The 22,764-nt window shown below is 44.8% G+C and overlaps 1 long non-coding RNA gene across 1 annotated transcript in view; it reads right to left on the bottom strand.

Moving 5' to 3' along the window:
* LOC110256682 overlaps positions 1-13,209 on the bottom strand; it is an 81,084-nt gene extending 67,875 nt beyond the window's left edge. The window contains exon 1 of the long non-coding RNA XR_002338551.1: positions 8,525-13,209. This is a non-coding gene — a long non-coding RNA (uncharacterized LOC110256682). The remainder of the gene's footprint in view (positions 1-8,524) is intronic.

Genomic DNA, 22,764 nt, shown 5'->3' on the forward strand with positions numbered 1-22,764 from the left:
GAAGCATCACCCTGATCTCTGCCTTCATTTTCAGGAGGTGTTCTCCCTGTGTGTGTGCATGTCTGTGTCCACATTTCCCCTTATAGGTCCCACCCTACAGACCTCATTTTAACTTGATAACCTCTCTCTCTCCAAATAAAGTTACATTCTGAAGTTCTTAAGATTAGGATCTCAACATTGGAGGACACATAACCTTCCCTAAAAGCCAAGACAAACTTGAAGAAAAACTTACATTACTTCATTGTTATAAAATAGCAGTAATCAAGTTAGTAGGGTGATAGAGTGATGTAAAAAAAAAAAAAAAAAAAAAAAAAAAAAAAAGACAATATCACTGCAACAGCAAAAAGATCCTAGAAACAGACTCCCATGCTACAGTCGTTTCTCTACAAAAGCACCACAGCAATTCTACGGAAAAGGAGACTTTTTGACAGATGGTACTGGAATAATGTTGAAAAAAAGTGAATCTCAATTCCTATATCATACCATATAAAAAATTAAAATTTTTTTGGTCTTTTTAGGGTTGCACCCAAGATATATGGAAGTTCCCAGGCTAGGGCCTAATTGGAGCTGTAGCTGCCCGCCTACACCACAGTCACAGTAACGCCAGATCCAAGCCGTGTCTTCGATATAGCTGCCAGCCTACACCACAGCTCACAGCAAGCTGGATCCTTAGTCTACTTAACGAGGCCAGGGATTGAACCTCCGCCCTCATGGATACACGTCCGGTTTGTTACTGCTGAGCCAGGATGGGAACGCTTTAAAAATTAATTTTAAGATGAGTCAGAGATATAAACATAAAACTATAAAGCTTCTATGAGGAAATATAGGAGAATATGCTGTAATAAGCAAACTTGTTTTTGGCCACACTCATAGCGTATGGAAATTCCCAGGCCACGGATTGAATCTGAGCCACAGTTGCAACCTACACCACACCTGCAGCAAACATGAAAATTCCAGCAAACATTTCTTAAGGCACAAAAAGCACTAAGTATAATTTTTAATTCGTAAATTGGATATTATACAAATTTTAACATTTTCATTCAAAAGATACCATTAAGGAAATTAATAGGAAAGACACAAAGTGGAAGAAAAATGGTTATGATACATGCATCTGATAAAGTACTTGTATCCAGAATATAAAATTTTCTTTTTTTTTGTCTTTTTGCCTTTTCTAGGGCCGCTTCCTCGACATATGGAGGTTCCCAGGCTAGGGGTCAAATTGGAGCTGTAGCCACCAGCATATGCCAGAGCCACAGCAACACGGGTCTGAGCCGCGTCTGCAACCTACACCACAGCTCACGGCAATACCAGATCCTTAACCCACTGAGCAAGGCCAGGGATCGAACCCACAACGTCATGGTTCCTAGTCGGATTCGTTAACCACTGAGCCATGATGGGAACTCCGATTTACAATGTTCTATCAAGTTCTGCTTTACAGCCAAGTGACCCAGTTACACAAAGAAAAATGGTTATGATACATGCATCTGATAAAGTACTTGTATCCAGAATATAAAAGAAAATCCAACTCGAGAAAAAAATCTAATTTTAAAATGGTCAAAAATCTTGGACACTCCACAAAGGAAGATATACAAATAACCAAACTGTGCATGAAAATGAATCCAATGCCATTAGTCATCAGGGAAATGCAAATTAAAACCAGATTGAAAAAAAAAAAAACCAAATGCCCATCAAAATGGTTTCTTAAAAACATTAAAAAAAAAAATCTAACCAACATAAAATATTGGCTAGGACGTGGAACAACCAAAAGTTTCAAACATTCCAAACTGGGATACAGAGTGTACAACAATTTTTCGAAAAAATCTGGAAGTATCTTAGAAAATTAAACTTGCATCTACCTTGTCACCCAAAGAAACTCATTCCTAACAATTTACCCAAGTGAAATGAAAACCTATGTTCACACAAAAAACTTGTACATATTTTATTGATAATAGCCAAAGCCTGGAAACAACCCAGGTGTCTACTAATAGAAGAACGGATTAACTGTGGTACATTCCTACCAGGGAACACTAAGCAGCAATAAAAAAGCATAACCTGCTGCTTCAGGCAACAAAATGGATGATTCCGACAATGATGAGCAGGAGAAGATACAACAGAATACACACAGCATATAAAACGTTTCCATTTTATATGAAGTTCAAAAGCAGGCAAAATGAAATCTATGGTGTTAGAAGTCAGAATTGTTGATCACCTCTAAGAGCGGTGTGTCCATGGGAAAGAGGCATGAAGGGGCCTCCCAGGGCAATGCACACACTCTACATCTTCATCTAGGACTGACTCTGTGTTTAAGACCTGAACACTCTACAGATGAATGGATAAACCCATGCAGGACATAGATAATCCGTTTATTGATTTTTTTTTTTTTTAAACAACCCCATGGCAACCTATCAAGGGCACCTTCCCAGTATAAACAAGTGCTCCAATACAGGGGTCAGGAAACAACAGTCTAGTCCAGCATTGTTCAAACTGAGTGCTGCAACCTATTCATGGTGCTGTGAAATTAATTTAGTGGATTTTGGGTTTAACTTAATTTTAATTTTTTATTATAGTTGATTTACAATGTTCTGTCAAATTCTGCTGTACAGCAAAGTGACCCAGTTATACATATATATACATTCTTTTTCTCATACTATCTTCCATCATGTTCCATCACAAGTGATTACATTTGGTTCCCTGGGCTCTACAGTAGGACCTCATTGCTTATCCACTCCAAATGCAATAGTTTTTTGCATCTACTAACCCCAAACTCCCAGTCTATCCCACTCCCTCCTCCTCCCCCTTGGCAACCACATGTCTGTTGTCCATGTCCATGAGTTTGGGAAACTAGCATTTTTGAATGGAATAGGAAATATCCTCGTACGACAGTTATGAGTGTGCCTGTGTGCGTGAAATGTGTGCGTGCAGACTGTGATATGAAATATATTTCCTACAAAGGATTGAAACAAAATATTTGAACCTGACTCTAGTCTTCCCTACTCACCCAGCCCTGCTTGGAGCACACACACACCACCTGCACTGAAAGGCACCTTGGCTGTTGATTTGTATGTAGACCTCTGTGCTGACTGTCAACAATTTAATTGATCCAAAAGGCAAACTCGCCTGCAGCTATGGAACAAAAAAGGTCTTTTGTGTTAATTGAGATATTTACTATAAGCAAAGCAGGAACCCCTCATGTGTGCTTGCATCGAAATGTGCATGTACTTTTTACTTTGTTTAGTTACCACAATCCTTGGTCTGCAGAAGAACTCCCAGACCCAGCCAACAGTATCTTTCTGGGTCCAGATACAACAGGGAGGGAAGGGGATGGTGGTTCCCCGGTTCCTTCTCAAAAAGGGTGGGGGGGGGAGGGCAGGCCCTTCAAAAGTGCAGATACTGCAAAGTTTTGAGCCTGGGATAATGATGGTGCCTCTTATAGACAAGGGATAAGGTTAGCAAGGCTAATTTATGGGAGAGGTTGATTTGGGCTGTATTGAGTTGTAGGTGACAAAAGGACTTGCTGGTTGAGATTTTTAGCTGGGTATGTGGGACCAAAGCTTGGGGAAAGGTCAGGACTGTATGAATAAGTTTGAGAATTGTTTGCAATTAGGTGATAGTTGCAACTATGTTCTATTTATAACCCCATCACTGAGATAGAGAGTATAGAGTAAGCAAATTAGAATGGGTGTAAGATTTAGCCTTGTTTAGGGTAGAAAGAGAAAGAACAACCTATGAAAGTAACTATAAAAGGTAGGGTCCAATAAATAGGATAATGAAGACAGTGTGCTATCACAAAAACGTGAAAGGAGAGAGAAGGCAGAAAGAGGTTTTAGGAGAAGTTAGTTGGCCAGTAGAACTAGACTCCTGGATTTACTGCTAGGAATTCCTTTGCCCCAGTTCTATGTATAACCCTGTAGGAATAGGCATGTTATAACATTCTTTTTATTTTAATATAATTTTCATCTTGAGTCTAATTAAAGAATCAGAAAAAAAAAAGTGGAGATACTGGAATCAGACAGGTATAAACGCCAATCCTGATGTTACTTCCCATCTGTATGATCCTGGACAAAGGAAATCACTCCTTTAAGCCTCAGTTTCCTCATCTGCAAAAAGAGGTGAAGGTAGTACCAACCTCAAAGATTGCCGTGAGTTAATAATTATAACGGTTTATAGCTATCACATCGCTTGCGATGACTATGCTTACCCACCCACTACAGCTCTGAAAGAGCAAAGTTCTCTTTTCTCCACTTTATAGATGAAAAAAACAGAGGCCAGAGAGGTTCACTCATTTGCCCAAGATTCCCTGACTGGTTGATTGGGAGGGATGGGCGTCCCACTCATTGTCCCTGATCAATTTTAGCTACTTAATGAAAAAATAATTAAGAGGCACTAAAGAAAGTGATATCTAAGAGATGATGTTGATCTTTAAGGCTGTTTACCAAGAATGAGGGGTTCTCTTTCCAAGCACATACTAGGATTACTGTTCTCCACCCTCTTGAATTTATGTATATTCATCTGTTTGCTTTAGCTAATAAAATATGAGTGGAAGTGATTTTATGTGCTTCTTCTGGGCAAAAGGTTTAAAAGAGAGCATGCAAATCAGCCTAGTCCTCTTCTTGCTGAGGGGATCATGAAAACAGTCAACCCAGAGCCTCCATTAACCTGCTTTCCTGAAAAGCTAGGGCAAGCACAGACCACCCTGTCAATATGCCTTTATCACACTGTAGATTAAAAAATAAAGTTTTGTTAGGATTTGGGGTTACGTGTTCCTATAGCAACAGCTGGTCTATCTTGACTGATACAGACCCTCCCAGCTACCATTTACTGAGCTCTGTGTGTCAGATTAAGTGCTTGACGCTTTACAGATGTCAATTTATTTAATCCTGGCTGCAACCCCAGACAGAAATCTTATGAGTGTGCCCAATTGCAGATGAGGAAAGCAGGGCTCCAAGAGGTTAAATTAATTGCCCAGGTTCACACAGCTCCTAAATAGCATGGTCAGGACCCAAACTTAAACCAAAATAATAACTGCCTCCACTACTCATGCAAAGTGTGCCAGAGCCAGCTTATAATCATTTGTGAGAGTGAATTGTGGGCATCCTTTCCTAAGTTCATGATCAGTGACATCACCCTGAGACCTTGAAATCCACTGTGGTGAGAGTATTTACACCACTGAAATTGGTAAATGCTACAAATCTAGGCTTTTCTCTTTTATCGAAGAGCGAATTTACCACTACCTTACTGATTGGACCCCTATTCTCAGAGACAGCCATGCTAAGCTCTAATTCACTTAATTTGCCCAGGCAAATTCCCAGAAGCTCATCCAGGACCCCTTGGGATCCCCCAAAGTGTGTTTAGTTGATGGGAAAGAATCTGTAATGTGACTACCACAAAGCCATGGAACCACAAGTTGAATTGTTAAAAGCAAGAAGAAAGAAGATGCTCGGCAGGGTGGCTAAAAAGTAGGCTGAGAGAGTAGAGGGGGAAAATCCCGCAGAGGAAAGAAAGCCCTTTTGGTAAGGAGAACAGAGTCTTTAATCTGTGGAGCACACACTTTGTTAAGTCTGCATAATTCATGAAACACAAGAACATCCCGAGGACAGCTCAAGTTCAGGGCAGAAGATCAGGTTGATGAGATTGGCTTTGGGGTAAAACAAGCAGGGGTGGGTGAAAGGGTTGGCTGCTGGAACTGACCTATATTCCTCTGGGTTTACACTGCAGCAGGAGCTGTCTCTGCTCATCCATCACCCCAACTAGGCTTCACCAGTAGCTCAGTTTTCCCCGGAGGTGGGGGGCTTTTGGAGCGTGGAGCCACAAGGATGGCTTGTGGCTTCTTATGACTGCTCTCACATCTCCAGACCACTATTCATTCCTAATATGATAGTAACTCTGCCATTTACGGGCAGGGTGACCTTGGACAAGCCATCTTATCTAAGTCTCAGTTTGTTCTTCTGTAAAGTGGGACTGATAAGAGCTCCTAATTCATAGGGCTATAATACATAGTGTCTGGCACATAGTTATTAAATACTTTTCTTACCACAAGGAAGAATAACAGCAACAGTAATTATAATAATTAACAGTGACAGATACTAGTCTGAGAGCTTTGCTTAAAATAAATCCTTTAATCCTTACAGCAGGCTTATTAGACAGGTCCTAAAGCTACTCTCATTTTCTAGAGCAAGCTCATCCAGGCAGGAGAGGGAGTGTCACTTGCCCACGGCACAGTCAGTGGTGGGGCCAACCAGTCACTGAATGCCTTAAGTTCCAGGGAGTTTATAAACATTATCTTTCATCCTCATCTGCATAACTTCTAGAGTTAGGTTTGTTTCTATTTTAAAGATGATAAAACTGAGGCTGGAAGAGTTAAATTAGCTAACCCTGGGATACTTACTAGTTGAGTAAGCTGCCAAGTGGGAATTTAAGGCTGGGTCTCTGTTTCAGTCAACCATCCTTCATTCCCAGAAATGAAAGCAGCCACCCGTATGAAGTTGCTAAATAACATTTATTTGGCACTTCAGATATGCAAGACACTAGAGGAAGCATCCTCCTCTTACAACAGCTAAAGGAGCCGGGCACTGAGCCCCATTTGGCAGAGTAGGAAACTGAGGCACAGAGAGGTTGGCCACACAGCTAGAAAGTGCCAGAGCTGGGCTGTGAAACCAGCTATTTTGAGTCAGCACCTCCTCCTCGCTTAACCACTGGGTTAAATTCAATCTAGCTATCTATTCAACACACATCCTTGACCTGTGATAAAGAACGGTAAGGCAGACTTGACTTGGGAGGACTATGGCCATAAGTAGAGGGACGACAGCAATGGGATTTTGCAGCAGGGAAGAGAGATTGGGCTAAGCTCCAAACACAAGTGGTATTTCATAGGCAAGGAGCAGGGTGGAGGTCAGGGGATGGATAATCACTAAGAGGAAACATAAGGGGTAAGACAGGGATTTTGGGCTAAACACACTTATTAGGTTTCTTGCTGAAAGAAGGCAGGGGGGTGAGATATCACATGGGGGACAGTGGAAGATGAGGAACCCAGGGTGATCAGACTAAAGAGACTGAGCAGGATTCTGGTAAATGCCAAAAGTCAGGGATTCATGGAGAAGAGAGTTCAGAGGAGACGGACTCAAGTTTGGTCAAGGAGAGAATCTCTGTCGCCTGCCATGAGGTCCTCTCATTCCCTCTGACCGATATAGAGTAGGATTGAGGGGAAGAAAAGGGATAGGAGCTGTGAAAGGAGGGAGGAGCAGATAGCTGAGGGAGGGGCAATGTTGGAACTAAAGATGACTGACAGAAAGCTAGACCAATGGTGATGGGGGCTGGGCCCTGCCTCCTCCTCCCCATGTGTTCCTTCTTCCCACTTCCCTCCTGGAGGGAAACTATCCCAGGTGTGTCCTGAAGGTCTCAGAACTACCAATTAAAGGAGGTCTGGAAAGAGCCTTTGGTCTCCAGGGAGACAGAACAACTATCCCCACTCCACACCCCACTTCCCATTCCTGAGAGGGCAACTGCAGAAACCTGGGAGGTCCCTGCCTTGGCTTTCTTGACTAGAAAAAAATAAAGCAGAACCTTCTGAAATGACAAAATAAAGGTCAGAGGCTGCCAGCTGAATGGACTTCCAGGCAGAGTCTGACAGTCAAGCCACCAGCAGGAGGAATGCTGGGCTTTATTAACACCTCCCTCACCTCCACGGAGGGTGGGCCTGGGGTTGGCCCAGAGGCAGGCCCCACCAGAAGAGGAAATTTCACATCTCCTGTAGCTGCTGAACTGAATTCCAAAGTGAGGAGAAGCTGATCCAGGAGGAAGCTCACCCTCCAGCACCACCGGGTCTCTCCCCGGCTTATAGCTCAGAGAGGCCTGATCCCCACATGAAACCTCCAGGTTCCTCGGGTGGGCCCCCATGTGAGACCCCATGTGATCTGGGCCTCACCCACCTCCAGCCTCATCTCACACCAGTCTTCACACCATTCCAGAAATGCTGCCCTGCATGCAGTGCCTGGCCTGCCCCAGCGGTTTCTCCTCTCCTAGACTTTGACGGCGCTGTCCCTCTGCCTGGAATGCCCTTTTCCGGTCCGTTCCCATCTGCGGCCTTCACCAGGAAGCCCCTAATCATCCTTCCAGGTTCTCCTCCTGCTTCCTAGTCATTGCCCTCCTCCTCCAATGCGGGGCCAGGTGCCCAATTAGTCCCCTAGTGCTGCTGTGACCCATATCACACCCACCGGTGGCGTAAAGCAACAGAAATCTCTTCTCTCACAACTCTGGAGGCCTGATGTCTGAAATCAAGGTATCAGCAGGTCTGTGCTCCCTCAAAGCTTCAAGGGGAGAATCTTCCTGGCCTCATCCAGCTTCGGGTGGCTCTGGCTTTCCTTGGCTTATGGCAGCTTCACTCCATTCCCACATGGCCTCCTCCTTGTGTCTTTTTTTAAGGACATCAGTCATTGGATTTAGGCCCCGCGCTAACCCAGTATGATCTTACTTAACTAATTACATCTGGTTGGGCCACACCCCACTGCCCCACAAGCCCTGTACTCACCCAGCCTCAAGACCAAAGAAAGCCCAGTGTCAGCAACAGAGACATCAGTGGGTTAAAGGATGGGGAAGCTTATATGTTTGCGGCAAGGTCCTGGAGTGATACCCCAGCGTATTCAGCAGACAGCAGGCAGGACGTGGTGGCAGCCTTCACTAACAGGGGTAGGGAGAGGAGGGGAGGGGGAGTTCCAAGTTATAGAGGAACTGAAGTCAGGTTGGGTCATTAGTTACCAGGGAAACCAGCAGAGGAGCACGCCCCTCACGTATCATGGTGGAGATGTTCTGATCTAAAGCAGGGGCTGGGGCAAGCATGCAGGCATTTACTGACTAGGCTCTAAGAGGGAAGGTCAGTCATGTAAGGAGGGTGTAGGTGAAGCAGGCACTGGTTGAACAGGGGATGAACCGAGAGCAAGAGAACAGCCATCTTAGGTGGCCTGATCATGCACATCTGCAATGACCCTATTGCCAAATAGTCACATTCTGAGGTTTTCAGATAGACATGAATTTTGAGGGAAACTATTCAACCTCGTACAACCCCTTTACAGATAGAACCAGTATTGCTGGCTGTGATGAATAAGGAAGGCTTTCAAAAAAGAGCTGGGTCTCTGAGGTCGACTACTATGTCATAGGCAGATATTCCATTTGAGAGAAAAAAAAAAAAAAAATGATTTGAGCAAACACCCAAAGGTGGAGAACCAGTGACCCCTTTCAATCTTCCCTGGTAGATGCACCTGATAACATCTTTTCCCAAGGCCCTGATGACCCCACCCATTCGCTTGCCCAGCTTAAAACAATCTGGCAGAAGAAGAGAAATACTCAACACCTTTCAACAGAGCCCATCAGCTAATAAAGCTGAAAGCAATATTATGTCACTTTGAAAGTATGAGCCAATACGTTTCTCAAGAAGCTTTCCATTCTAGTAATAACGTTGGGCTAGTAAACGGCTTGCCTCTCTCTCTCTCATCTGTGCATTTCTAAATAATGAATGTCAAGTCATCTTTGGGAGCATTAAATACCCAGGTGGCCCATGAATTGGAGAGCGGGCACATTATTAACTCCAAAGGCAGGGGCAGGGGAATGAAACCCAAAGCAACAGAGAGTGATGGAGTTAGTGACTTGGGGGTTCAAATATTGGCTTCATCATTTACTGACTTGTGATTGTGCGACTTCTTGAGCCTCAATATTCTCATCAGTAAATAGGAAGCATAATCACATCTCCTTCCCTGGCTCGCTTGGGGATTAAGTGCCTGGCGTCAAGTGAGCACCTGAATAAATACCTGGTGATATTTTTTTAGATAATTTTTTGTGTCATCAGATTGTCAGTTTGTTATTGTATATTTCCAAAACATATGCGTATTACCACAAAAAGCTGCTTACTTAAGCAGCTAATTTCTTGCCTTTAGGAGTTAAGATTCTCGGTTTAAAAGAGATGCACATATAAAATCAAAATAAAAACAATACATCCCAAGTGTGAATTGGAAATATCATTATGAACATGATGTAGTTTCTTCTAAAAAAAAATGTATACATTTCCTAATTGTCCTTTTAAAATCCCAGGAAACAACAGCTAACCCAGGAGCATTGAGCACTTCTAACACTCAGATTACAGCCTCAAATACCATTTTCCTAACCAAAGAAATCAAAGCTCCTTGGAGAAATGGCTGACTCCTGGCCTTGGGCAGAAAACATACAAGATGTGCCTGAAAGAAATATCACACCAGAGGGTAAGAAAGCTGCTGATAGATTAGGGTCATTTCCAAAGGACTCAAGGGTCAACTTCCACGTCTCCCACCAGCTAAAGATGGGATCATTTGAGCACTTATAAGGATAAAGCAATGGAGTTAAACACATCAAATATGTTAAAGATTTGTGAATTCATAATGGTATAAGCAACTGATTCAGTTGTTTCATCTAACCCTCTGTTCAGTGCTCTGAAGGAAGATCTAATTAGTTTCTATGTCACAGATGAAGAAATGGAATTTCAGAGAAGTGAAATCTCACACCCCAAATCAGTAAATGGGGGAGCTGCTATTCTAAACTGGATTGGTGACACTGCAAATATTTAATAAAGTTTAACTTTCACTTCCCTCCCCCCACCACATCAGGGCTAGAGGAAGGCAGATAATAAATGGTGAGAATGAGGAACTATTAAAGTTTCATCCCGCTGTCTCTTATTCCCTGGTTCCAAGCAACAGATGTTGGCGGCTGAGTGTGTAGCATGATATATATGTAAAATGATAATGATGAACCAATTATAACCACTCTTGTGAAAATCCATCAGAGCCATTAAATGGTCTTTGGTTTTAAAGTGGTCACCGGCAAGATGTTTCTAAGATGCTTCCTGATTCATGTCAGTACCTTCCTGCCCCTTAGACCAAAGTTTCTGAAAGAGTGGTCTGAGAACCATTTTTACCCATTACGTATTACTATTTAAAAGATGCAGATTCATGGGCCCCATCTCAGACATACTAAATCAACCTCTGCTGGGCAGAGCCCTATAATAAGTATTTTCAGTCAAGTTCCCTGGAAGGAATGGGAGAGCATTAAAATTTGAGAGGCCCTACCCAACATCCCCCAATTCTCATATGAAACACCCTGTGAGATCTTTCTGTTTCCATCCCCCTCCCTGCCCCCCCTTCAATCTACTCTCTATGACAGTCAGAGTGATCCGTCTAGAAGACACGTCTGAAACCGCAACACTGTTAAAAGCTTCCAATGGCTCCGTAATGTCCCTAGGACAGAGTCCAAATATGTTAGCTCCTTAATGATCTCTAGCCTTGTTTGCTTGGTTCCCACCACCCCACATACTCCTGGCACCTCTGTCACGGGGTACACTCTTCACCTTCCCCAAGTACACTCACACTTTTACAATTCCTCCAGAATGCCTCTGCCTACCACTCACTCTAACCCTACCTTGTCTGCCTGTCTAAATCCTACTCATTCTTCAAACGTCCTTCTGACCTCGCCTGTATTGGGTCTTCCTTGGTGCTTTCAGCTGAGTTGTTACCCCTTCTGATCGCATTACCATTCTCTCATCTCAAGACAGTAATGGGCATGTTATGGGCCTATCACCCAGCTTCCTATGCATCCCTAGGGAACAGAGGCCTGTGTGTGTTTCATGTACCTCCATCATCTGGTACAGTTCCTGGCACATTATAGGCTCACAGGGATTATTGAGTGAGTGAATGAGTTAATGAGCCAATGGCATCCCTTTCCTCAATCTCTACTCCATCATGGTACACACCCCGGCCCATCCATCCTCTGAACACTCCCTACCTTGCTTCACTCCCTCATTAATAACTATTTTCTCCCATGCTGGCTCACTGGGTCGGGGCTACGATCTTGGCAAAGGACATGATGGGTGGATATTTTGTCTTCCAGACGGCTCCTTTTAACCTAAATAACAACTGGCCCTTCTGTAGCACTTGACAGTTTGCAAGCTCCTTTGATAAGTATAAGCTCCTTACAGCAGCTCTTGAAGGCAGGCAAGGTTAGTATCTCCACGAAGTGAGTGTGTTTAACTCAGGGTGCCTGTCCTGTCCACATCCGCCGTTTTGACAGCCTGTGCTGAAGAGCTGTCCACAGGCAGTTGGTCATGTTGTATACTAGGAGCCTCCCCTCTGCCTACAATTGATTGGACCAGGACTGTACACTTGATTTAAGTGAGCCAATCAGGTTCTGTCTTGAGAATCTGAACTGGAAAAGAAAGAGGATTCCCATGAACATCATTTTGGGCATTTATTGATCCTGTAAGCTGAGCCAGTGTGCAGAGAAAAGCTGAAAGGAGGCACTAGTTGGACTCAGAAAGAAAGGAAAAGATAGTCTTCCTGGCTTCTGATCTCAGTTCACTGCCACAATGGGATCTTCTGAGAATCGGCTTTGTGTCCTGCCCTTGAATCTCAGGAGTCCCTTCATTGCCCTGCCAATGAATTTTCTGTCTTACAAGAGTTTCTGCTCCCTGTAAACAAACTAGCCTTGACCCAGATTGGGCTGTCAGCAAAAGGAAGAACACTTGGGAATCAGAAGACCTTAGTAGCTTTGCCACTGAGTGACTATGTGGCCTCAGGCAAAGCACGTCATCCCCTGGGACCTCAGCTGCTACCCTTGTAAAGGGAGCAGGGATAATACCTGCCACAGAGGATCAAATGAGTAATACATGCAAAAGCACTTGGTAGCTGCATAATTATTAAATGAAGTAACTTGCCCAAGTTCACTGTAATGGGAGGAGATTCAAGCATTATGGAGGGGAGCCAATAAGAGAGCTACTAGGGAGAGACCCAGTGCTGTTCAACCAGGTGTCACTTTCTCCAACAGCCCCCCAGGACACTGCCTGGAGACAGGAGGAAGGCTGCAATGGCCCCACCCAGAGGTTACCAGCTTCCAAGAGACACCAGCCTACACAGCAAGACCTGGTTACTCCATGGCTGATGGAGCCCACTGGCTCCCTCAAAGCATCAGTTTCTCTCTCTGGATTCCTTACTTCCAGGGGATAGGAATGGTGTCCATCTTAATAAGAGGCCTATCTCCAGAGGGCACAGGGCCTGACACACAGCAGACGCTCATAGCTGATGAGAAATACTCCATATTTCTCTGTTTCTATGTCTCTGTTGTCTCCACCTATGTTTTTTTTAATTGTTCTCTATGCCTTGTCCTGTGTTGTCTCCCTCCGCCGCTCCACTCTGTCTCTCTCCTGTCTCCTTCTCTGTCTCTCCCTCTCCCTATTCTCCCCCTGTCCCGTGTATCTGCCTCACTCTTACCCTCTCTCCATCTCCTCCCCACCTCACCCTACACACACTCACACCTGCCCCAAACCACTCCTTCACACATGCTCCCTTTGTTTAGGGCCCTCTGCCGTTGCCTGGTAACCGCCCTCCCCCAGCAGCCCCGCGGAAACCATAGCAACGGGCAGCCTAAGACACAGCCATTCGTCTCCGTTTTGTCCATTGGTTGCTCGCGGACACTCCAATTACAGGTACTCCCGTCGGCGGCGATGCCTTTGTCTGCAGCCCATTCAGAGGGAACCGACTCCCGGGCCCAGAAGCTGCAGGGCGCTGCCTCACAAAGCCACTTTTGTGCCTCCTTCCAGCGCCTCCCGCCGCGCTCAAGGACAAGGCGAGCTCTGAACTTACGCTCAGACTCCCTACGCTGACGGAGGTGGGGAGGGGAGCGCCGGGTATATGGTCCTACACACAGTCTCAATAGCCCGTACTAGAGAATAACCCGTACTAGAGAATCAAGGCCTGGAAAGGCGGGGAGGGGACTGGCTCTGGCTCCCACAGTGCTGGCTGCGTGCTCCTCTAGGCTGTGACCTTTGGTCCATTCCTCCAGCCAGTAGGGCGTCTGCAAGCCACAGCACCTTCCCGCGTCCTGACCCCTAGCCCAGTTCTCCCTTCTCTTCGCAGCACCCTTCTTTCCTGTTCCATCATCAGAACCCGCTCCACTGCCCCCTGCCTGGCTACCACGTGTGTGATTATGTGTATGTTTCTGGAGTGGTCTATTCAATTCCCATGGCTTCTTTAACAAATTACCACAAACTGGATGACTTAAAATAACACATGTATTATCTCACAGTTCTGGAAGCTAGGAGTTTGAAACTGGGGCCTCAGCAGAGCCATGCTCTCTCCAAAGGCTTTAGAAGAAGATAATTCCTTTCCTCTTTCTAGCTGCTGGTGGCTGCCAGCATCCCTTGCATTCCTTGGCTTGTAGCTGCATTGTCCCAACCTCTGCCTCCACCTTCATATGGCCTTCTTCCCTGTTCCGTGTCTTCTCTTCTTCTTATAGAGACACTTATGGTTGGATCTAGAGCAAACCCAGGATGATGGACCCTCCAGGTCCTTAATTACACCTGAAAAGTCCCCTCTTCCAAATGAAGCAATATTCATTGCTTCCAAAGTTTTGATATAGATGTGTCTTTGGGAGGCCCCCATTCAACCACTACTCCATTATATTTTCGGTAACTAAGGTCCAAGCTCTGGTTGCTGACAATTTATAATCCATCAGTACTTAGGAGAAACAAGTGGCTACAGTTCTAAAATGTTTCATTTTAATTTTCCTGATGACTCTGAGAAGGGAGACTCTGTTATTCCCAATTAGAGTTGAGGAAAATGAGGCAGGAGAGATGAAGTGATTTTCCCCTCAAGTCACAAACTTGGGAATGAGGGAGAATTCCCCCCCAAAGCACCCTGCTCTTTATACCTACGAGTATGTGCACAAGCCTAACCCTAACCCTGCAAAGCGCCTTCTTTCTCTGGATTTCCCTGGCTGGGTCCATTCATCCTTCAGTTTCCTTTGCACTGGATGTCCCTTTGCCAGGAAGCTGCCTCTGCCTGGCAGGGCCATGTAAAACCCTCTTTTGGTTTCCCAGGCTCCTTCTGTTTCTCCTTCCTCTCAACTGTGAATTCCTTGAGGGTAAAGACTGAGTCTAGTTCATTGTTAGATCATCACCAGCTTAGCATGGAGCCAGACATGGAATAAGAGCCCCATAAATATTTATTGAAGTGAAATTATGTGTGTAACGGTATTGGCACAGACATTCAGCTGAAACATATTAAAATCAATTATTTTATCATCATTATTACTTTTCAAACTGAGACTTCAGTCCCACTGAAATCCCGGTGTGGGAAAAGGTTAGTGGATACTTATTCCTAGGATTCAAATAATTGCAAAGTTTTAAGACTTGGATAATTGGTAAAGTGCTGGTGCCATTAATAAAATGCAGAGAATCAATAGTGTAGACCAATGCTTATCAAACATTAATGTGCACACAAATCACCTGGGACTTGTTAAAAATGCACATCCTGTTCAGTTGGCCCGTGACAGGACCTGAGATTCTGCACCCACAAGCTCTCAGATGATGCCAACGCAGCTGGCCCTGGAGCGAACTTGAGATGCAAGGATGCAGCAGATTTCAGCAGAAGGTCAAAGATGATGAGTTAGGTTTGGAAACGCTGAGTCTGAGTTGCTGGAGTGATTTTTCGAATGAATATTTCAATGAGGCAGCTGTAAACACAGGCCAGGATTTGGAGAGAGAGACATGGGCTACGGTTTCTGATATGGCACATATGGGATGCTGATGAGCTTGAGTATGGGCAAGAAAAAACAAGGATTTGGGGGAGGTACCCACAACTTGGGGGGGTAAGGGAGAGAAATAGAGAAGTAGTTGGAGAGAGGAGGAAACGAGGATAGTGCAGAGTCACAGGCCAGCTCACGGCTGCAGACCTCATGGACAGTGAGCCAGGAACTTACTAATGAAATCTGCGATCTTGAAATGAAGGTTTTACTAGTGGTCCAGAGGTGTGTAGTGGATACTGATGATTCCAACCCCATGTACCATGGGCCCTCCTGAATTCACCTGTAGCTGCTACCAGTAGTTTCCCCAACAACTGTCTGTCTGTCCTCTCAAGCTGAGGAAGCCCTCCAGCAACAAGGGAGCTTGCCTGGCCTCAACCCAGCTGTGTAGGGGAGTTAACACCCAGGGGGCAGAGGGGAACTCAACCAATCCCATGTGAGACTGATAAATACCCCAGTTCCTCTGTTCTCTATGGGATGGTTTCTCAGTAGAATGAAGCTCCAGTTGCCCACAGCAGTCAGCCCCTCAAGGGGACACCTCTTCTTGGTTTTTCTACCTTCCCCATCTTGCTTTTCCTTTCCCTCATCATCCTTCCTGAGATCACCTCCCTAATAAATTCGTTGCACTCAAATTCTTATCTCAGGGTCTGCTTTGGTAGGGGAGCACTCACCGCAGACAGGTTAGTAGCCATAAAGCAAGGGATTAAGTCTGAAAGGCTAACACAAAGAACAGGTACATTAATATAAGAAATAAAGTCGGAAGGCAGTCTTGCAAATAGCCCCTCATCCACTAGCCCAGGCAAGTAATAAGCTGAGTCAGGCAAATCTAGGGATTAGATTAAATGATTTCTCCTGGATAAGGGAAAGCTGGGGGTGGTGGGAAAGGCAGGGAGGGAATGGACTACGAGAGAACTGCCCGCACTCCCTCGCCATCACCACAACCACCAATCAATCCACTTTGATACTTGTCCACACACAAAAGAGCAGACCTTGTCCCTGAAAATGGGCCAGGCTTGAAGGAGAGTGAAGTTTGTCCTGCCCAGTTCCCTTCTCTAGAGAGAGGCGCTGGGTGCAGCTGAGGTTGTTTCTATATATAACACACAAGCACAACTAATAAAACTGATTGTCAAGCACTCTGCAGATCTAAAGTGCCACATAAATGCTAAATAAGAAAATTAATCTTAGCTACAAAGGACTCACATGGTGAGACTGGAGTGGTTTTGAGACGGTGCCAAGGAAAGGGGAGTGAGGCCATCTCCTGCTCCCATGCCCCGCCTTCACTTTCCCCTCAGTCAATGTAGGCACACACACCCCTGAGGAGCATGCTGGTGCTCCCTCGTGCACCCCCCATTCCCCAGGCACACTACATATACCCCACACAAGCACACACAGACATTTTCATAGCCAGGCATATATACCCAGAGGCACCCTGGTACATATACACTTGCCAACACATCCCTCCACACACCCCACACATATGCACATAGCTATTCATATACACCTAGATGCACACCTAGTCCATACATTCACCCACAAGTGCTCACACACAAACACAACCTACCTTCTAAATGCCCCCCAGTAACTTCTTATACACATGGTCCCAGATTCAGGCCCTGAGGACCCCTCAGACACAAAACACCCCCTTCTACACACACCATCATGCACTCAGTCTCACACATAGCCTTCAGACACACTGCCAGTCGTCGTTTGAAATTCTTCACACCTTTCTTATACTAAAACCATCTATCTGTACCCTTTGTCACATAACTTCCTCTCACTGGGGACTTACTTTACTTCCCTACCCGCTGAAGGTGAACTTGGCCACCTGGCTTGCTTTGGCCAATGGAATGTTAGTAGGTGTGACACAAGGAGGGTTTACATTTGCTTGTGAGCTCTGGTTTGTTCCCTTGCTCTCTTGTGATTGGCCAGGTGTAGATAGGCTCCTTCAGCCTGAGCCCAGGATGAACCTGGAGCAGACATGAACTTCATGAACACTGGTAACTCAGCTCAGCTGGACCCACAGCCTGACGTCAAGCTACCCAGCAGAGCCCAGTCTAGATCACCTGCACCACGGCTGACCCCAGACCTGGAAGTCTGAGACGAGACTAGAGGTTGGAAACCTATATAGCTCATGGACCAAATTCAGCCTCTGCCTGCTTTTGTAAATAAAGATGTATTAGAACATACCTATGCCCATTTATTGATGTGTTGTCTATGCTGCTTTCACCCTACAAAGGTAGAGCTGAATAGCTGCAACAGACACTGTATGATCAATAAAGCCAAAAATACATACCATCCACAAAAAAAGTTTTCCAGCCTCTGGAATGAATGCAAATTTTTGTAAGTCATTGAGTTTTGGGGTAGTTTGTTACACAGCATTTTTCTGGCAGTAGCTGATTAACTTATATGTATGAATACAGATACTTCAGGTATTTTCTCACATCCATATAGTTTTATTAACATGTACCTGTAAGGGCTCATGTTTCATCTAATGAACCCACCCACAGACACCCTCAACAGACACAAACACAGATACCCTTTCATGATCTGTATATATACGTGTGCCCACATACAGATCCACATACAGACTTACATACAAGTGCACACACCCACATGCCTAAGATATTCCTACACAAAGGCACATACACAATGTTCCCACATTCACACATTCTTCCACATAGGCCTGCATATTCCCACATGAGAAATGAAAACATATTCATACTTTCTTTTTGGTCTCGCTTCAGCTTTCCTGTTTCTTAAAAAAAAAGAAAGAAAAAAAAAAGATTGAGTAGTCCAATAAGTCCAAAGTCTTCCATAAAAATTCTTTGGGCTGCCAAAAAGTATTCCTGCAAGCCTAGACCTCAAAGGACTACAAACCTTGACTATGACCCCAAGAACCCTCCTTAGGAAAGAGGAAGTAGGCTATCAAGAGTTTGTACACAGTGGTAGCCATGACTCCAGTTTGTGATGTTGAGAGCAGAAGAAGATGCAAGACAACCAAATGGGCAGAGAGACAACCTGTTTAACAGACTGACTTCACCTTCTGCCCCAATAACCCCTCTGTCTCTATAATTTCTTCCTTTGATCACCTTTAGCTCACTTTTTATGTCCTTTGTCTGGTCCTCTTGCCTGTACTGCTCTGTGGCAGCACTTGTAAATTGTCTTACACCGCTAGATAGTTGCTATGGACTGAATTGTGTCCCTCCAAATTTCCTATGTTAACAACCTAAGCTCCAATGTGATGATATTGGGAGGTGGGGCCTGTGGGAGGTAATTAGGTTTAGATGAGACTAATCCATTATGGGATTAGTGCCCTCATAAAAGGAGACACCAAAGAACTTGTTCTCTCTGTGTCTCTCTGTCCCCCGTTCTCCATCCCTTCCCTGCCATGTGAGTAACCTGCCAGAAGGTAGATTCTTAACCAGATCCTTAACCCACTGAGCAAGGCCAGGGATCGAACCTTAATCTATAAGCCAGGAAGAGAACCTTAACCAGAAACTATCCATCCAGTTTGGGACTTTCAGCCTCCAGAGCTGTAAGAAACAAACGTCTGTTGTTTAAGCCAGCCAGTCTATGGTATTTTGTTACGGCAGCCCAAGAAAACTAAGGCAATAGTATTTCCCGCGGGTATGTTTCCCAAGAAAGCAAGGTCTATAAAGGCAGAGATTTTTGTTTATTCTAAAGCCCTAGCATGTAGGACAGTGTCCGGCACATAAGCAGTACTGAATAAAACAACTGTTGAATAAATGAATGAAAGCACTGAATAAATGAATGAAAGCACTGCTTCAACAGCAGGATTAAAAACATCTTGAGGACAGCTTTATCTCATCACTTTCCTATTTCCCAGTGAACAGTTCACATAAACGCAGGAAGAAAGGAAGACAGAAAGGAGAAGAAGAAAAGGAAAGAGGGAATTGGAGGGAGGAAAAGAAGAAGGAATGGGGGAAGAAAACTAAAGAAAATGAGAAAGAAAACGTGAAGGAAGAAAGGAAAGGGGAAGGAAGGAAAGAAGAAAAGAAGGAAATGAAGAAAAAGTTTGAAATTCTTCATCTATCTCTACCAGCTGTGTGTCCTTGGACACATTACTTAACCTATCTGAGGTTCGGTTTTTGTTTTTTTGATAAAATGGAGGTGAGAATAGTGGCTAACGTGGGATTTTTTGAAGATAAAATGAGATGATACATTCAACAGAGTGGGTGGCGTGTAGTAAGTGCTAAATAAATGCAGAGCTGCTGTGAGGATGATAATGACGGTGATGGTGGGGGTGATGGTAATTAACACCTGAAGCAGAGGGGCAAGAGGAAAAGAAAAGCTAATTTAGAATCAACCCCTTCTGAAGACACTATTCCATGGTGCCACCCACCTCTGTCTCTGGCCTCATTTCCCCCTTGTTTGTGCCATTCTCCTAGGCCAATGGTTTCCAACCCTGGCTGCCCATTAGAATTTCCCTCGGAGCTTTTAAAACTCCCGATGCCCAAGCCACAGTCTGGACTATGGTACCTAGCACTTGGGAAAGGCTTAATAAATTCGAGCTGTTACCTTCCATGATTACCAAAATGGTAATCGCTTTGGAAACATTACTTTTCCAACAGCTGTAGTGGCAGAAGAGCTTCTACAGAGGCCCCTGGGCCAGCACCCCACCCTCGCCCCTCAGAAACCCATTGGCAGTCTCCCAGCACCAACACTGGCTTAAATACAATGCAGCACCCAGGTCTGCCCTATTTGTCAAGCACAGACAGAAAGTCAAACATCAGATTTTCCAGCTGGAGAGCAGCCAGCTGAGCCCACGCAGGAACACGGCTGCTTCTTGCAAAAGGCTCTCGCAAGACCCTAGGAATTCACAGAGCAGGCAGGTCCCAGGAGGCCTGAGACCTTAATAAATCACAGCACCCTACCTAAGCTAGAGTAGGAAGGACTTGGCCTCTTGACCACCTTCATCTGCAACAACCATCTTCCCACTTTACAACAGAGGCTAGGTGGAGACCCAGGTAAGGGATGCACCTGGAGTACAGAGGACCAGCAGAGCAGGTAAGCATATAGGGGCCGGAAGCCAGATGACTTATGTTCAAATACCAGCACTGGCAGTTTTAGCTGAAAGATATTGGGTAAGTGGCTTCACCTCTCCAAAGCTCCAGTTCCTCAGCTGTAAAATTGGCATAATAAATAACCTCCCTTGTAAGGTGGTTTTGAAGATTAAAGCTAACCAAGAGGGTTGGTTGTAAAGTGTTTGTCACTTAACCAGCACATGATAACAGGGTCCAGTTCCTCACTGCATAAGTGTCAACATTTATGGATCTTCTTTAAACATCTGAAGGATCTGGACTTTTTCCTCTGTCACACGCATTATCCTATTTTTTCCCCCTGTTCATTCCTTCTCTCCTATTATGTAATCTTTTAAAAGTTTTAAAGATGCAACCCAGATTGGTTATATCTAAGGTCAAAAGTCACACATTAAGTGGTAAGGCTGAGATCTGAACCCAGGCAACATCTAGAATCTACACTCTGAGCCACTGCTTCGGATCCCGCGTTGCTGTGGCTCTGGCGTAGGTCTAATGTGGTGGCTACAGCTCCGATTAGACCCCTAGCCTGGGAACCTCCATATGCCGTGGAAGTGGCCCAAGAAATGGCAAAAAGACAAAACAAACAAACAAACAAACAACAACAAAAAAAAAGTGCAGAGCTGGGAGCTGGACTGGGTCTCGGCCGCCCAACTGCACAGTGCTTCTAGCTGAGCTGACATGCTACAAACACTTCCAGCGTAGGTCTGTGATGCTAGAAGCTTCTGCTGCTAACTTGCTCCTCTCAGCCTGTTCTTCTGTACCAGCTCAAGGAGGATGGCTGCAGGAGCCACTCACCAGCCACAAGGCGGCTCAGTTGCCTCCTGCATGTCACTTGCTGTCCTCAGCTCCCTGAGGGAAAAAAAATGCCGCTGGCTCTCTGCAGCTATTGGCTGTTGGAGGAAGGCTGTGGTCTCTGGTCCTTCATACCAGCTTCACACAGCACTGCGCAGGCAGAAAGAAACGTCAGTTTATGCTCTGCATGGTGCAGACTGTGGAATAGCTTAGCAGGTAGGGATGAACATGACGGCTGCCTGGAAAAATTCCCTTAAGAGTCAAAGTGATATCAGCCACCTCCTCTCCCAGGGAAACAAGCTGGTCACAGAGCTAAATGCAAAGGCAGGGTCCCCAAGGTCAGAGGCTCCTTAATTCTCAAAATGAGGAAATGTAATGTCTATGGTATTAACACTAGCTGGTCTTTACTGAGCACCTACTACATACAAGGCACTGTGCTAGGTGCTTTTGCACTAATTTCTCTATAATCCTCACTCTAGTCTAGAGACACACACCATGATTAAGCCTCCTTTACTGAAAAAAAAAAAAAAAAAATGGAGGTTGGGAAGTCTTGCTCAGGGCCACATAGCCAGAATTGGTTTTCTGACCCCAGAGACAGGGCGTCCACTTACTGCAGTGTATACCCTTCAGAGAGGGAAAGTGGCTTGTCCCACTATTCTCCAAGTCAGTAATAGGCTGAGACCACAACTCTTGTGCCCTTACACCAGATTCATCTTAAACATCATGAACTTTGCAACTAGTAATAGACACAGATAGAAGATGAGTCACAGGGCCAGAATTAATAGTATAGTTGTCACAAGCATGTAGATGGAGAACAGATGGCTGCTCATCATGGCCATTTTCTCCCTCTTTTGCCAGGAATTGGTTTGGGAATGGGACAGGGGACTGTTTTTGGCCAATGGCTTATTAGAAATATTTCCTTGTTCTTAAAGAGACATAGTCAAGTGGAGGGGGGAAGATGACAAATTAGGAGTATGGGATGAACAGGTAAACTAGATAAGCAATAGGTATTTACTGTATAGCACAGAGAATTATATCCAATATCTTGTAATAACCTATAACACAATATAATCTACCCAACCCCCTCAAACATTATGCTGTATACCTGAACCCAACACAATATTGTAAATCAAATATACTTCAGTAAAATAAACAAATAAAGACACAGTCAAAGAAGGCCTTTCATCTTCCCTGGATGTTGTATCTGGATGTGATACCTGGAACCACAGCAGCCATTCTGTGACTTTAAGAAGAGTCAAACTGAAGGCAATTCCCACGAGTTTAGACACTAAAAAGAATCCAGGTTCACTAACATGGTTGAAGT

The sequence above is a fragment of the Sus scrofa genome, chromosome 14, assembly GCF_000003025.6.
Source record: "Sus scrofa isolate TJ Tabasco breed Duroc chromosome 14, Sscrofa11.1, whole genome shotgun sequence".
Classification (NCBI taxonomy): Eukaryota; Metazoa; Chordata; class Mammalia; order Artiodactyla; family Suidae; genus Sus; species Sus scrofa.